The sequence below is a fragment of the Mus musculus genome, chromosome X, assembly GCF_000001635.26.
Source record: "Mus musculus strain C57BL/6J chromosome X, GRCm38.p6 C57BL/6J".
Classification (NCBI taxonomy): Eukaryota; Metazoa; Chordata; class Mammalia; order Rodentia; family Muridae; genus Mus; species Mus musculus.
In genome coordinates, this window is record NC_000086.7 from 133,266,523 (window position 1) to 133,283,262 (window position 16,740).

The following is a 16,740-nucleotide window of genomic DNA, read 5'->3' on the forward strand; positions in this document are numbered from 1 at the left end:
GGAGCAGGACACTCAGGTATCACCAGGAAAGAGTGGGTCACTATGTTCTTGTTTATCTGTAGGGCTCGTTCGGTCGTCCAGGGGTAAAATTTACTACCAGTGGCTCCAATCACCATGGTCTTTTTAGAGCCTAGCTTGCCTAGGGGGCTAGTGAGTACTGAATGCTCTGCTCCGGTGTCTATCAGGAAGTTGACGGGGGTCCCCTCCACGGACAAAGTTACCCTAAGCTCAGGGAGGGAGTCTGAGCCCTGACTTCCCTAATCATCTTTTAGGGTCAGGACCTTGAATCGCTCCCGGTTTTTAGGGCAATCTCTAGCCCAGTGTCCTTTTTCTTTGCAATAGGCGCATTGGTCTTTTTCCAGTGGTATCTTTCTGCCACCTGGCGGTTTCACTGCCCTGTTGCCCAGGAGCCCTGTTTTACCTTTTCCTGACTGTCTATCATTTACAACTGCGGCCAACATTTTACTCAAATTTCTTTCCTGACGGCGATCCCATCTATTTTCCCTTTCCTCCATTTCTTTCTTTTCTCTCTCCTGCCTCTCTTCTTCTGTTTCCCTCTTATGATAGACTTTCTCTGCTTCTTTTACTAAATCTTGGAGCGTATGATCTTGGAGCCCCTCCAGCCTTTGCAGCTTTTTCTTAATGTCGGGAGTGGACTGACCAATGAAGGCCATGGCTACGGCGGCTCTCTGCCCCTCTGACGAGGGGTCAAAAGGGGTGTACCTCCTATATGCCTCCATGAGACGCTCAAGGAAGACTGAGGGTGGTTCAGTCTGGCCCTGCAAGACCTCTCTTACCTTAGCCAAATTGGTGGGCCGTCTAGCGGCTCCTCTGAGACCTGCCACTAGAGTCCGGCGATAGACAAGGAGGCGTCCCCTACCTTCCGCGGTGTTGTAGTCCCAGTTGGGGCGGTTCAAGGGGAAAGCCTCGTCCACGAGGTTAGGGAGGGCAGTGGGTGTGCCATCCTCTCCCAGAACATTTTTTCTCTCCTCCATCAGGATTCTTTCTCTTTCTTCTGTGGTAAAAAGAACCTGTAAAAGCTGCTGACAATCATCCCAAGTGGGTTGATGGGAGAACATAAGTGACTCAAGGAGCCCAGTAAGCCCAGAGGGGTTCTCTGAGAAGGGAGGGTGGTTAGTTTTCCAATTATATAAATCAGAAGAGGAAAAAGGCCAGTATTGTAAAGGAATGAGATCATTAGGTCCTGGCGCTGGCCCTCCCACATGTGCTCTAAGTGGCAAGGCAACTGTTGAATCCGGCCCCCCTTCCTCCCCGGGGCTTCGGCCTCGGCGGCTCCGAGTCCCCCCCGCTGGTCCCTGAGCCCCTCTCACTATTGGTCCCTGTGGTGGGGCGGCTGCAGGTGGCTGCTGGGGCAGGGGGTAAGGGGGAGGTTGGGAGTCCATCCAGAGGAGGTCGTCAATCTCTGGATAAATCTTAGGGGGTGCTGACGGGCCGGACTTTCCGGCTGCATCAGACTGGGCAACCGCGACCATCAGTTTCGAAGAATTTGGGGTCCAAGGCTTGACCCACGGAGGTGGGAATTGGACGAGATTCTGCCAGGTCACAATGTAGGGGATCTGATCAGGGTGACCCCCTTCCTCCTGAAAAACAATTCGCCTGACGGCGGCGATTAGTGACAAGTCAAAAGCACCTTCTGGTGGCCAGCCCACTCCAAACGTCGGCCACTCGGAGGCGCAAAAGGTCTGCCACGGACCCTTTCTGACCTCCACCGACTGGTTGTGGGCTCTGACCTGCACCTCCTTCCAATGCTCCAGAGTTAGAGAAAGGGGAGTGGACACAGATTGTCCCATTTCCAGAATAATAGTAGACACAACAAGAGCGAACACGAGACTAAGACAAAAAAGAAACCAAAAGCAGCGGCGACTTCGCGTCGACCACAAGCAACTTAAAGAATCAGATGGCCTTTCTAAGGCTGGCCGATTGAGACCCTCTGCACGAGGTGGGACTCGAACCCACGATCCCGTAACAAAACACGAGGTGGGACTCGAACCCACGATCTCGCAACAAGGCACGAGGTGGGACTCGAACCCACGATCTCGCAACTCCAGATGGTCTCTTGGCCTCCAAAGGGGTCCACCAGGCGTCCCTGGTCCTCCCCTGTTCCTCCTGGGACGTCTCCCAGGGCGAACGGACGGTGGACACCTGGACACGTCTATCCTTATCCACCCCGCATTCCCTCTCGGAGCACGGTCTCACTGAGCATCCGCAAAACCGAAACTGCGATCGCACCAAACTTAGAAACAGAACACAGACACCAGACCAAGACAGGTCAAAGAATCTTACCTTAAAGTGGGTCTAGGGTCTCTGGGTGGTCGCGCTGATCCCAGATGAGCCCCCAAATGAAAGACCCCCGAAGGGAGACCCTCATTCAAGCCTCGGGACAGCCGCGGACCCAAGAAGACACTGAGACCGAACTCAAAATGTTGAAGGCAAGATTTAATAAAGCAACAGCAAGAAAGCACATAGACCAGAGCTCTGGGGTCGAAACTCATGCACCTAGTATGGTGTAGAGGAGAATCGACGACGAGCCAAATTTTTCACAGGCTTATATAGGAAAAACTCAAGGGGGGAGAGCGGGGCAGGGAAAGTACAAGTTTGCATAACTAAGGGGTTCTGCCAAGGGACAAGGGGTTCTGCCAAGGGTTTCTACGTAACTATGGGGTCATGTCCTATTATTTGGCAATGTACCCGGTTCATTCTGAGGTTGTTCCAGGAGGCCCTTATCTCAAAAATGTTCTTGGAACAGTCTTTAGTTGGGAGGGTTCGAACTCTAGGGTGAGGAGTTCAGGAATGCATTCTGGGGTGAAGAGTTCAGGAGTGTTCTGGGAACACTCTCTGAATGGGAGGGGTCGGGCTCTGGGGTGAGGAAGAGTTCAGTAATTTTTTATTCTTCACACTCATGGCAACTGAGCAACTGATCACCAGCCTGTCTGCTCCCCTAAAAACACCACAGCTTGAAGGCATCCCAGGAGGTCCTCTGTATACAGGACAACTGGGTAACATACTTCAGTCTGAAGACCTCCTGGGGGCTCTGTGCCATACAGGGCAACTGGCCTAACAGAATGAAAACCTCCCTGGAGTTCTGCTGCACACAGGGAATCAGAAACCACACTCCCTTGAGCCCTTGAAGAAAGTCTTCACACAGGACAACAGATTGACTGCTCCTCTGAAGACCCAACAGTTTGATGGCTTCCCAGGAGATCTACTGCAGCCAGAGCAATCAATCAACAGAGTCTCTGTCCCTCTGAAGAGCCCCTAGTTGGAAGGCTCCATGGGTAGTCTGCTGCAGTCAGGGCAGCAGGCGTACCAGGAGAGTTTAAAAAAAAAAGAAACCAAGGGACAACAGAGGCAGGCTCCAGACAGAGTCATCTAGACAAGCAAACACCAGGGATAACCAGATGGAAAGAGGTAAGTGCAAGACAACAAAAGCCATTATACATTGGCATCATCAGAACCTAATTCTCTCACCACAGCAAGCCTTGAATACACCAACACTCCTGAAAAATATGAAGCTGACATAAAATCGTATCTCAGGAAGATAATAGAGTCCTTAAAGGAGGATATAAATAACTCAGTGAAAGAAATACAGGAATACACAGGTAAACAAGTAGACACTCTTAAAGAGGAAACAAATAAATCCCTTAAAGAAATACAGGAGCCTTCCGGTCCGAGCAGCACCGGGTAGCTAGGGTGCACAGTCGGCTGACTACCTCCAGCTACCCACAACACCCTCCAAGCGATCTTAAGACTTCTGGTGAGTGGAACACAGCATCTGCTCCAATCCAATCGAGCGGGACTTGAGACTGCATTAGTCAGGGAAGCAAAAACCCGGTCTGAGTAGGGGCACAAGCCCCTTCTGGTCCGAGCAGCACCGGGGTAGCTAGGGCGCAAAGTCGGCTGACTACTGCCAGATACCCACAACACCAGCCACATGATCTTAAGAATTCTGAGGATTGGGATCTGCCCGGCGCAGGAGCACTTTGCCTGAGCATCAGCAGCAGACATCTCGGTTCCGGGACCCCGCCGAGTGTATCCTGCACAGACAGCTGGCCATTTTCCCGGCCAGAGGATAGGGACCTGCCCGGCACGGGAGCGCTTTGCCTCAGCATTGGCAGCAGACATATTAGTTCTTGGACCCTGCCGAGTGTACCCTGCACAGACATCTTGGTTCCAGGACCCTGCCGAGTGTATCCTGCACAGCTCCAGAGAATACCAGATGGCGAAAGGCAAAGGTAAGAATCCTACTAACAGAATCAACCAATCAAGGAGCTGGTTCTTTGAGAAAATCAACAAGATAGATAAACCCTTAGCTAGACTCACTAGAGAGCACAGGGACAGCATCCTAATTAACAAAATCAGAAATGAGAAGGGAGACATAACAACAGATCCTGAAGAAATCCAAAACACCATCAGATCCTTCTACAAAGGGCTATACTCAACAAAACTGGAAAACCTGGACGAAATGGACAAAGTTCTAGACAGATACCAGGTACCAAAGTTAAATCAGGATCAAGTTAATGATCTAAAGAGTCTCATATCCCCTAAAGAAATAGAAGCAGTCATGAATAGTCTCCCAGCCAAAAAAAGCCCAGGACCAGATGGGTTTAGTGCAGAGTTCTATCAGACCTTCAAAGAAGATCTAATTCCAGTTCTGCACAAACTATTCCACAAAATAGAAGTAGAAGGAACTCTACCAAACTCATTCTATGAAGCCACAATTACTATGATACCTAAACCACAGAAAGATCCAACAAAGATAGAGAACTTCAGACCAATTTCCCTTATGAATATCGATGCAAAAATCCTCAATAAAATTCTCGCTAACCGAATCCAAGAACACATTAAAGCAATCATCCATCCTGACCAAGTAGGTTTTATTCCAGGGATGCAGGGATGGGTTAATATACGAAAATCCATCAACATAATCCTTTATATAAACAAACTCAAAGACAAAAACCACATGATCATCTCGTTACATGCTGAGAAAGAATTTGACAAGATCCAACACCCATTCATGATAAAAGTCTTGGAAAGATCAGGAATTCAAGGCCCATACTTAAACATGATAAAAGCAATCTACAGCAAACCAGTAGCCAACATCAAAGTAAATGGTGAGAAGCTTGAAGCAATCCCACTAAAATCAGGGACTAGACAAGGCTGCCCACTTTCTCCCTACCTCTTCAAAATAGTACTTGAAGTCCTAGCCAGAGCAATTCGACAACAAAAGGAGATCAAGTGGATACAAATTGGAAAAGAAGAAGTCAAAATATCACTTTTTGCAGATGATATGATAATATATATAGGTGACCCTAAAAATTCCACCAGAGAACTTCTAAACCTGATAAACAACTTCGGTGAAGTAGCTGGATATAAAATAAACTCAAACAAGTCAATGGCCTTTCTCTACACAAAGAATAAACAAGCTGAGAAAGAAATTAGGGAAACAACACCCTTCTCAATAGTCACAAATAATATAAAATATCTTGGTGTGAATCTAAATAAGGAAGTGAAAGATCTGTATGATAAGAACTTGAAGTCTCTGAAGAAAGAAATTAAAGAAGATCTCAGAAGATGGAAAGATCTCCCATGCTCATGGATTGGCAGGATCAACATTGCAAGAATGGCTTTCTTGCCAAAAGCAATCTACAGATTCAATGCAATCCCCATCAAAATTCCAACTCAATTCTTCAACAAATTAGAAAGAGCAATCTGCAAATTCATCTGGAATAACAAGAAACCTAGGATAGCAAAAACTCTTCTCAAGGATAAAAGTACCTCTGGTGGAATCAACATGCCTGAACTAAAGCTTTACTACAGAGCAGTTTTGATAAAAACTGCATGGTACTGGTATAATGACAGACAAGTAGAACAATGGAATAGAATTGAAGACCCAGAAATGAACCCACACACCTATGGTCACTTGATCTTTGACAAGGGAGCTAAAACCATCAAGTGGAAGAAAGACAGCATTTTCAACCAATGGTGCTGGCACAACTGGTTGTTAACATGTAGAAGAATGAGAATTGATCCATTCCTATCTCCTTGTACTAAGGTCAAATCTAAGTGGATCAAGGAGCTTCATATAAAACCAGAGACACTGAAACGTATAGAGGAGAAAGTGGGGAAAAGCCTCGAAGATATGGGCACAGGGGAAAAATTCCTGAATAGAACAGTAGTGGCTTGGGCTGTAAGATTGAGAAATGACAAATGGGACCTCATGAAACTGTAAAGCTTCTGTAAGGCAAAAGACACCGTCAATAAGACAAAAAGGCCACCAACAGATTGGGAAAGGATCTTTACCTATCCTAAATCAGATAGGGGACTAATATCCAATATATATAAAGAACTCAAGAAGGTAGACTCCAGAAAATCAAATAACCCCATTAAAAAATGGGGCTCAGAGCTAAACAAAGAATTCTCACCTGAGGAATACTGAATGGCTGAGAAGCACCTGAAAAAATGCTTAGCATCCTTAATCATGAGAGAAATGCAAATCAAAACAACCCTGAGATTCCAGTTCACTACAGTCAGAATGGCTAAGATCAAAAATTCAGGTGACAGCAGATGCTGGAGAGGATGTGGAGAAAGAGGAACACTTCTCCACTGTTGGTGGGATTGCAGGCTTGTACAACCACTCTGGAAATCAGTCTGGCGGTTCCTCAGAAAATTGGACATAGTACTACCGGAGGATCTCGCAATACCTCTCCTGGGCATATATCCAGAAGATGTCCCAACTGGTAAGAAATACACATGCTCCACTATGTTCATAATAGCCTTATTTATAATAGCCAGAAGCTGTAAAGATCCCAGATGTCCCTCAACAGAGGAATGGATACAAAAAATGTGGTACATTTACACAATGGAGTACTACTCAGCTATTAAAAAGAATGAATTCACGAAATTCCTAGGCAAATGGTTGGACCTGGAGGGCATCATCATGAGTAAGGTAACCCAATCACAAAAGAACTCAAATGAAATGTACTCACTGATAAGTGGATATTAACCCAGAAACTTAGTATAGCGAGATATAAGGTACAATATGTAAAACATATGAAACTGAAGAATGAAGACCAAAGTGTGGACACTTTGCTCATTCTTAGAATTGGAAGCAATCACCCATGGAAGGAGTTACAGAGACAAAGTTTGGAGCTGAGACAAAAGAATGGTCCATCTAGAGACTGCCATATCCAGGGATCCATCCCATAATTAGCCTTCAAGCGATGACACCATTGCATACACTAGCAAGCCTTTGTTGCAAGTACGGTGATATAGCTGTCCCTTGTGAGACTAGGCCGGGGCCTAGCAAACACAGAAGTGGATGCTCACAGTCAACTATTGGATGGATCACAGGGCCCCCAATGGAGGAGCTAGAGAAAGTATCCAAGGAGCTAAAGAGATCTGCAACCCTATCGGAGGAACAACATTATGAACTAACCAGTACCCCAGAGCTCTTGACTCTAGCTGCATATGTATCAAAAGATGACCTAGTCGGCCATCACTGGAAAGAGAGGCCCATTGGTCAGGCAAACGTTATATGCCCCAGTACAGGGGAATGCCGGGGCCAAAAAATGGGAATGGGTGGGTAGGGGAGTGGGGGGGGTGACTTTTGGGATAGCAGTGGAAATGTAATTGAAGAAAATACGTAATTAAAAAAAAGAAATACAGGAAAACACAATAAAAATGATGAAGGAATTAAATAAAGTGGTCCAAGACCTAAAAGGAGAAGTAGAATCAATAAAAAAAAAAAAAAAAACACAAATGGAGGCAAACCTGGATGTGGAAAACCTAGGAAAGAGGTCAGGAATTATAGAAGTAAGTATCACCAACAGAATACAAGAGATAGAAGAGAGAATCTAAGGTATAGAAGATACCATAGAAGAGCTTAACATAACTGTCAAAGAAAATTCAAAACATAGAAATCTCTGAATCCAACAAATTCAGAAAATTCAGGAAAAAATGAAAAAGACAAAAATCTAAGAATAATCAGAATAGAGAACAGAGATTCTTATCTCAAAAGACCTGAAAATGGCTTCAACAAAATCATAGAAGAAAACTTCCCCAATCTAAAGAAAGGGATGTCCATAAAGGTACAAGACGTCTATAGAACACCAAACAAATGGGACCAGAAAAGAAAATCCTCTTGGTACATAATAATCAAAACAATAAATTCACAGAGCAAAGAAAGAATATTAAAAGCTGCAAGGGAAAAAGATCAAGTAATATACAAAGGAAGACCTATCAGAATTACACCAGACTTCTCAACAGAGATTATGAAAGTCAGAAGAGCCTGGTCAGAGGTCATGCAGACTCTAAGAGAGCACAGTCCCAGGCTACTATAACCAACAGAGCTCTCAATCAACATAGATGGAGAAAACTAATTTTTCCAGGACGAAACCAAATTCAAACAGTATCTATCTACCAATACAGCCCCACAGAGCATACTAGAAGAAAAACTTCAGCACAAAGAAGGTACCTACACCAAAGAAAAGATAAAATATTAAGTACCTCACAACACAGCCAAAAAGACAGAACCACAAGCACATAAAGCCACTTACAAAACCAAACATATCAGGAACCAACAGTCATCTCTCTTTAATATCTCTCAATATTAATGGACTCAACTCACCCATAAAAAGACATAAGCTAACTGGCTGGATAAGCAAACAAGATGCAGCATTGTGCTGCGTACAAGAAACACACCTCAATAACAAAGACAAACATTATCTCAGAGTAAAAGGATGGAAAAAGGTCTTCCAAGTGAATAGTTCCAGGAAACAAGCTGGAATTGCCATCCTAATATCCAGTAAAAAAGACTTTAAACCAAAAGTTATTGAGTGATGAGGAAGGACATTTCATATTCATCAGAGGGACAAACCACCAAGAGAAAGTCTCAGTTCTGAATAACTATGCCCCAAATGCAAATGTACCCACATTCATAAAAAAAATTACTAAAGCTGAAAGACACATTGAACCCCATACAATAATAATTTGAGCCTAATAATTTCACAATTCAAATAATCAATTCACCCACATAACAAAAAATGGTTATTGAAGTAATTACTACCCTGCATATTCTACGATTTTATTTCATAATACTGGCATTTTCTGATGATCCTAAAGAAGGAAAACTATGGGACTTCAAGCATGTGTAATGACACTTACCCAAACACATATATACTTACATTTCATATATAAAGTCATCAGTACTGATCATATATAGACTTTTCCTGCTATACAAATTCTCTCTAGGAACGATGCATCCATTTAAGAGGCTTACACACTTCTTTAATTTAATATCATGAACAATGCTCATATCTTCTATAACATCAACCCAGAATAATTTTTACTTCAGTTACTCTTATCTCTATAGCAGTCTTTTAGCATAGAAGCTATTAGTATAAAAATTGTATAATGTATTAAAACATAAAATGATAGCATGTGTCCCATACTTCAAGAACAGGAAAATAATTCGTCCTTTATTTTCTAATACAATGTAGCACAGCTTAGAACTACAACTATTTTAGTAATAAAAATATCAAATAGAACATGAAAATATTTTTAAAATATAAACAAGACAAACAACAAAACCCACAAATACTTGTTTGGGTTTCTAAGGGAGATAGATTGTTTTCTAGGATGTCCCATGTATAACAAAGCTGACAGAACCTCAAGTCCTTTATATGAATTGTTAAAAATGTTTCCTACAATCTGTGCCTACTGCCTTGTGCATTTCAAATGAACATTATATTATTAATAATACCTAATAAATATGTCATGCAAATAGTTGACATTTACATTTTAGAGAATAGTGAAAAGAAATTATGATTTGTGGCTAATTGAATTAATGGATGTAGAGTTGTGAATACTGAGATTGGTTGTATATCCAAATATTCCTTTTATATGAGATCAAGAAAGCAATTCATGTGCTTTAATGAAGTCAAAATTACTAATATAGAACAGGTATTATTAAAGAATTTTATTTATTTTTAAAAGAAATAAAGGCTTACAGTAAAGAATCCACAAGTGAAAAGTGAAAGTTATAGAAAATTGAAACATAGATAACCAAAGCTAATATCCTGATGAGCACGTGTTTGTAGGTTTACATATAAATATACATGCAAGTATTCAAAAGCTAATATCATGCTGAATATATAATTGTATATTGATGTTTATTCTTAACTTTCTATTGAGTATTTTCCTTTTACCATTTTTAAAATGCCATTTTATTTACATTTCTCACATTAATAGATATTTTTTAATTTTTCTTAATTATTTACTTTTCTATAGACATTTCTCAAATTATTTACTATCTGAATTTCTTTTGCAGTCAATTCAATACAACTTTTGTATTAGTAATTTTGACATCATTTTGGGCATTGTATAGTAAATCTTTCATTTTCTATCTATGTAACGTTGCCAAATTATTTAAAGCCTGTAAGCTTAATTTTAGCAATCTGTTAATATAATCAATACAATAATTATTATACAACAATATATCATAATTGGCTTACAGATAAATAATGTAACATTAGCAAGATATTCTGTACATAGTTTTTAGATTCTTTTTTTTTTCAGAATTGTCTCTATATTCCCCATTGATGTCAAATACATTCAATCAGGGATCCCTGAATTAAAAACAGAAGCTTAAAAGTAGAAATAAAATGATCACACACACACACATTACACATATGCACATAAATTACTAGCTCACAAAATGGAGGCAAAGACTCTGAAGTCACAATATTAATACATTTATATTTATATTTTATAAATTAAATTTTATAAATATTTTTAATTTGCATTATAAAAGTCCAATGTGTGCCTAGACTCCTTTACAAATATTTTGATTGATTATTAAATTTTAAAATAAAAATTATAATAGTGAAAAATTAGCCAGACCTGAAGTCTGTTTATGTTAATGAATTTATAGATGATTAGATTTATTATGAATGTGTGGAGTTGCACATTAGATTTTATTTTCTCATTACCAAATACATTTTATCTGCTTTAGAAGGCAAATTATATAGAAAGATAGATAGATAGATAGATAGATAGATAGATAGATTTTATATATATATATATGTGTATATGTGTATATGTGTATATGTGTATATGTGTATATGTGTATATGTGTATATGTGTATATGTGTATATGTGTATATGTGTATATGTGTATATGTGTATATGTGTATATGTGTATATGTGTATATGTGTATATGTGTATATACGTATATATGTATATATGTATATATATACATGTATATATGTATATATGTATGTATATATATACACATATATATGTATATGTATACATATATATACATATATATATATGTATATATATATATATATATATATATATATATTATAGATTGATACTAATTTTCAACTTAATGATCAGGAATATTCAGTATCAAAGATAAAGATGAGTAGCATATTTCAATCAAAACACCTCACTAATCATACACTCTACTATATTATATTCAGATACTTCTGAGTGAGCCACAAAACAATGATAGTTATATGTATTCATTCACCACCAAACCAAAAAAAAAAAAAAAAAAGAAAGAATGATACATGGAATAATAAAAACTAAAGGAACCATTAACTTTATAACTTCTTTCAGGACTCAAGTAAAATAACCCTATCCAGTCTTTCATTACTTTATTTTACCATATTTATTGGTTATTGTATTTATTTACGTTTCAAATGTTGTCCCCTTTCCTGTTTTCCCCCATCTCATCTCCTCTCCCTCTGCTTCTATGATGGTGCCCCCCACCCCACACTCCTGTCTCACCGTCCTAGAATCCTCCTATACTGGAGGATTGAGCCTCCCAAGGACCAAAGGATATTGATATCAGATAAGGCCATGCTCTGCTACATACTTATCTGGAATCCTGGGTCCCTCCATGTATATACTCTGGTTGGTGGTTTAGTCCCTGGGAGTTCTTGGTGGTCCAGTTAGTTGATATTGTTCTTCCTTTCGGGTTGCAATCCCCTTCAGCCTCTTCAGTCCTTTCTTAGGTCTTCCATTGGGTCCCAAAGCTCAGTCTAATGGCTGTCTGTGAGTATCTGCATCTGTATTAGTTGTTGAGAGATGGGGCCACCCACCCCTCTCAAAACCTTTTTAACTCAGAATTTTTCCTATCTAAACAAGTGCAGGGGTAAAAGTAGCAGAGACTGAAGGAAAGGGCATCCAGTTTTTAATTATTACCTACTAGATTTTATTATTTTGTGTTCTTCTTTATATATTTTATGCTGTATTCACATGTACATTTATAAATATATATATCTCATATTTGCATATCAAGAAGAACATGTAGGGCTTTCTTTTTTCCTTTCTGAGATTGTAACCATGACCTTACTTAATATATTATACATTGTAAGTCTATCCATCCTCCTGTAAATTTTGTGATTTCATTTTCCTTTGATCTGAATAGTACTTTATGTATGTAACGGGTACATTATCCATAATTCTGTTGGAGTCCAAAGAAATTGGTTATATTTCTTTGCTATAGTGAATAAAGCAGCAAACAACATAGGGATATAAATACATCTATGACAGGTTATGAAGTTCTCTGGATGACCAGTAGTAAAATAGCTAAGTCATATGATATGGTAAGAAGAAAACAGAAAATCTTCACCAGCTATACTTCAATCAGACCAGAGACTGCTATCTAGAATTTAGAAAGAACTGTAAAACTAAATACAATAAAAGTAATAGAGAAAAAAAGCCAGTCAACAAATGGGCTAATGAATTGCATATGCAGTTTTCAAATAAAGTACACAAGTGATAATAAATACATTTAAATGTGTTCCGTATTTAATATGAGCCATCAGGAAAGTAGGAATTAAAACTATGAAAAGATACTACTGTATACTATTCAGAATTGAGATCCTCAAGGATCTGATTATAAATATTGGAAAGAATGTGGGAATGAATACTTCTTGCCCTGTTGGTGGGAGTGCAAATCAATACACTCATTATAGAAATCATATTGGAAACTTCAAAACTTAAAAAATAAATCTATCAAATATGTATTTATTTTTTTCATTGTTTGTCAACATTTTCAATTCAAAACAGCATACAAAAATGTAGATTTTCAGCTTCTTGAAAATCAGAAAATTTGGAAATAATGGAAACAAATTCTCAACCATGACAACTAGCAAACAATGACTTTTGGCATGCATGTACTTTGTAGTTAATTCACTACAGGCTTGGCACTCTTTACTATTTCTTCAGTACCACTACATTAAAGGATATCTCTGAGTTTGTGTCACCTTACTTAACTTATCAGGGTTCAAATGACCAACATATAATATTCATCCTTCTGTACTCAGAAGCCAAATTAAAGTTTTAGGTTTAATACTACAGTATTTTAATATTCATATTTTATTTCTTACCAATAAAATAGAAATGCATTGCAATTGTTTAAGCAAAAGTTATTTGCAAGCCAATTTAAACACTAGCATGCTAGCCTCATTTTTCCCTAAAGAGAAACTTTCAATAACTGATGGTCATCTTTAATATTTATTAAAATACAACTTTTGTATTTTTACTGACAAGGAAGTTTAAGTTTTTATATGGTGGCCATATTAATTAACACCACATTTCCATATATTTCAGGGTCTCCTGTATATCGTATGTCAAGAATTAAATATAAACTATATATGTGTCATATATACACATAGATAAAAGTAGAAATGAGATGTATGGAAGAAGGGAGAACAGGAGAATAATTGAAAATAAAACCAGTTTGGGGACTGAGGTGTCAATGGCGGACACAGGTATATCTTATCATGTTATCGATCTGAATGCTGTTGTGTAAGATCCAGAGGTTAGGGCAAATTAAGATGAAATCCAGAATTCTTTTGGACGTAAAAGAAAAGCTGCATTCATGAACTAACAGTGGCTGTGATTCCCGGAATAAGACCTACACAAAGTTAAGCCAGTCAACATGCCAACATGAATGTAGAAAAGGTTCACGAGTATCTATCCTTAGATGATGAGTTATTCATAGATGATGACTCCATTTTCTTTATTAATATGTCCTTGGTAGTTTGAACAGGCACCAATGGATGGCTCTATAGCTATGCCTCACACAAATTGGACTCAGTGGATAATTAAAAAAAAAAAGACATGAAGTTATGGTTTGAGAAGTGGAGGGTGGATCCATGATGAGTTAGAAAAAGTTGAGGTTAATTTGACCAAAATACATTTGTATGCATATATAAAAATTCTCAAGGAATTAATAAAATATTGTTGTTATGAATCTTATTTGTTGCTAAGATGATAATTTAAAGAAATAACGTAGGGTCCTGTCAGCAAAATCTTGCTGGCAAATGCAATTGTGTCTGCATTTGGTGATTGTTTATGGGATGAATCTCTGGTTGGGACAGTCTCTGGATAGTCATTCCTTTATTCTCAGCTCCAAACTTTGTCTCTGTAACTCCTTCCATGGGTATTTGGTTCCCCATTCTAAGAAGGAACGAAGTATCTACACTTTGGCCTTCCTTCTTCTTGAGTTTCATGTGTTTTGCAAATTGTATCTTGGGTACTCTAAGTTTCTGGGCTAATATCCACTTATCAGTGAGTGCATATCATGTGTGTTCTTTTGTGATTGGGTTACCTCACTCAGGATAATGCCCACCAGGTCCATCCATTTACCTAGGAATTTCATACATTCATTCTTTTTAATAGCTGAGTAGTACTCCATTGTGTAAATGTACCACATTTTCTGTATCCATTACTCTGTTGAGGGGTATCTGGGTTGTTTCCAGCTTCTGGATATTATAAATAAGGCTGCTATGAACATAGTGGAGCATGTGTTCTTGTAGCACGGTAGAGATATAGCTGTCTCTTGTGAGGTTATGCCAGTGCCTGGCAAAAACAGAAGTGGATGCTCACAGTCACCTATTGGATAGAACACACTGTCCCCAATGAAGGAGCTAGAGAAAGTACCCAAGGAGCTGAATGGGTCTGCAACCATATAGGAGGAACAACAATATGAACTAACCAGTACCCCCAGAGCTCATGTCTTTAGCTACATATGTAGCAGAGGATTGCCTAGTCAGCCATCAATGGGAGGAGAGTCCCTTGGTCTTATGAAGACTATATGCCCCAGTATAGGGGAATGCCAGAGCCAGGAAGCAGGAGTGGATGGGTTGAGGAACAGGGGGGTAAGGTTATAGGGGACTTTCAGACAGGAAATTAGGAAAGGTGATAGCATTTGAAATGTAAATGAAGAAAATATCTTATAAAAATTAATATTAAAAAAGAAATACATTAGGGCTGGAGAGATAACTCCATGTTTGAAAGAAGGGAGGACCCCAGGGAGTTCATGTGAATGACTCTAGTTGAGATGGTTGGCAGTGGGGGGATTTGGAGACTGAAGTGGCCACCTCCTGTAGCCATGCAGCGCGCCCAGTGAAGGGTAAGTATAGCAACCTACCCACAAAACCTTTGATCCCAAATCTGTCCTACCTACATGATATGCTGGGACAAAAAATGGAGCAGATTTTGAGGGAATGGTTAACTAATGACTGACCTAAATTGAGACCCATCCCATGGACAAAAACTAGTCCCTGACAATATTAATGATACTCTGTTATGATTCAGGACAGGAGTCTAGCACAACTGTCCTCTGAGAAGCTCTACCCAGCAACCTATGGAAACCAATGCATAGACCCAAGCCAAACATTAAATGGGGTTTGGAAAGTCTTGTGGAAGAGTTGGAGGAAGAATTGAGGAACCCAAAGAGGATAGTGACTTCACAGGAAGACCAGCAGAGTCAACTAACTTGGTAACTTGAGGACTTCCATAGACTGAACCACTAACCAAAGAGTGAGCACAGGCTAGACCTAGGCTCCCCACACATAAATTGCAGATGTTCAGCTTGGTCTTCATGCAGTTCCCCCAACAACTGAAGCAGAGCTGTATCTGAATCTGTTGCCTGCCTATGAATCCCATTCCCATATCTGGGCCACCTTGTCTTGCCTCAGTGGGATAGGATGTACCTTGTTCTAAAGTGACTTGATATGCCAGGGTGGGATAATACCCAGGGGGAGGCCTCTTCCTTCTCAGAGGAGAAGGGGAAGGGAGGGCTGAGAAACTGTGTGAAAGGGGTACTGGAAGGAGAGGGGCTGATATTTGATGCAAAGTGAATAAATAAATTAATTAATGAAAAAAACACAAGCAGTTCTATTGCATATGATCAAATTTGATTCCCAGCACCCATATTTAATGGCTCATAACAGCATTACAGGTTTAGGATGGCTCTGGCCTATACCCATACTATAACCCTGCACCTATACCACACTGTTGCCACACAGAGGCAAACAGGTACACAGAACTTCAAATAAAAATAAACCTTTCCAAAAAGTTAACACGAAAACTAAATCTTATTTATAGCTGTATATATATATATATATATATATATATATATATATATATATATATATTGTATAGAAGATACTTGTAGTTGAAATAGGTTTACTTGGCTTATCTTCTTGCATTAATTTTACTATTACAAGTGTGTTTGTCTCTAGGATTATGTTCAGTCATTGATATAAAACCTAGACTAATGGTCAGACAGTCAAACTTGCACAAACTGTAAGTTCAGGAATTTTTGGATTACATAGCAGTATTTTCTTTAAAGTTACAGTACCTTTGGTTAATTCCTGCAATCACCATTCTTTATTCTCCATTTTTAAAAATGT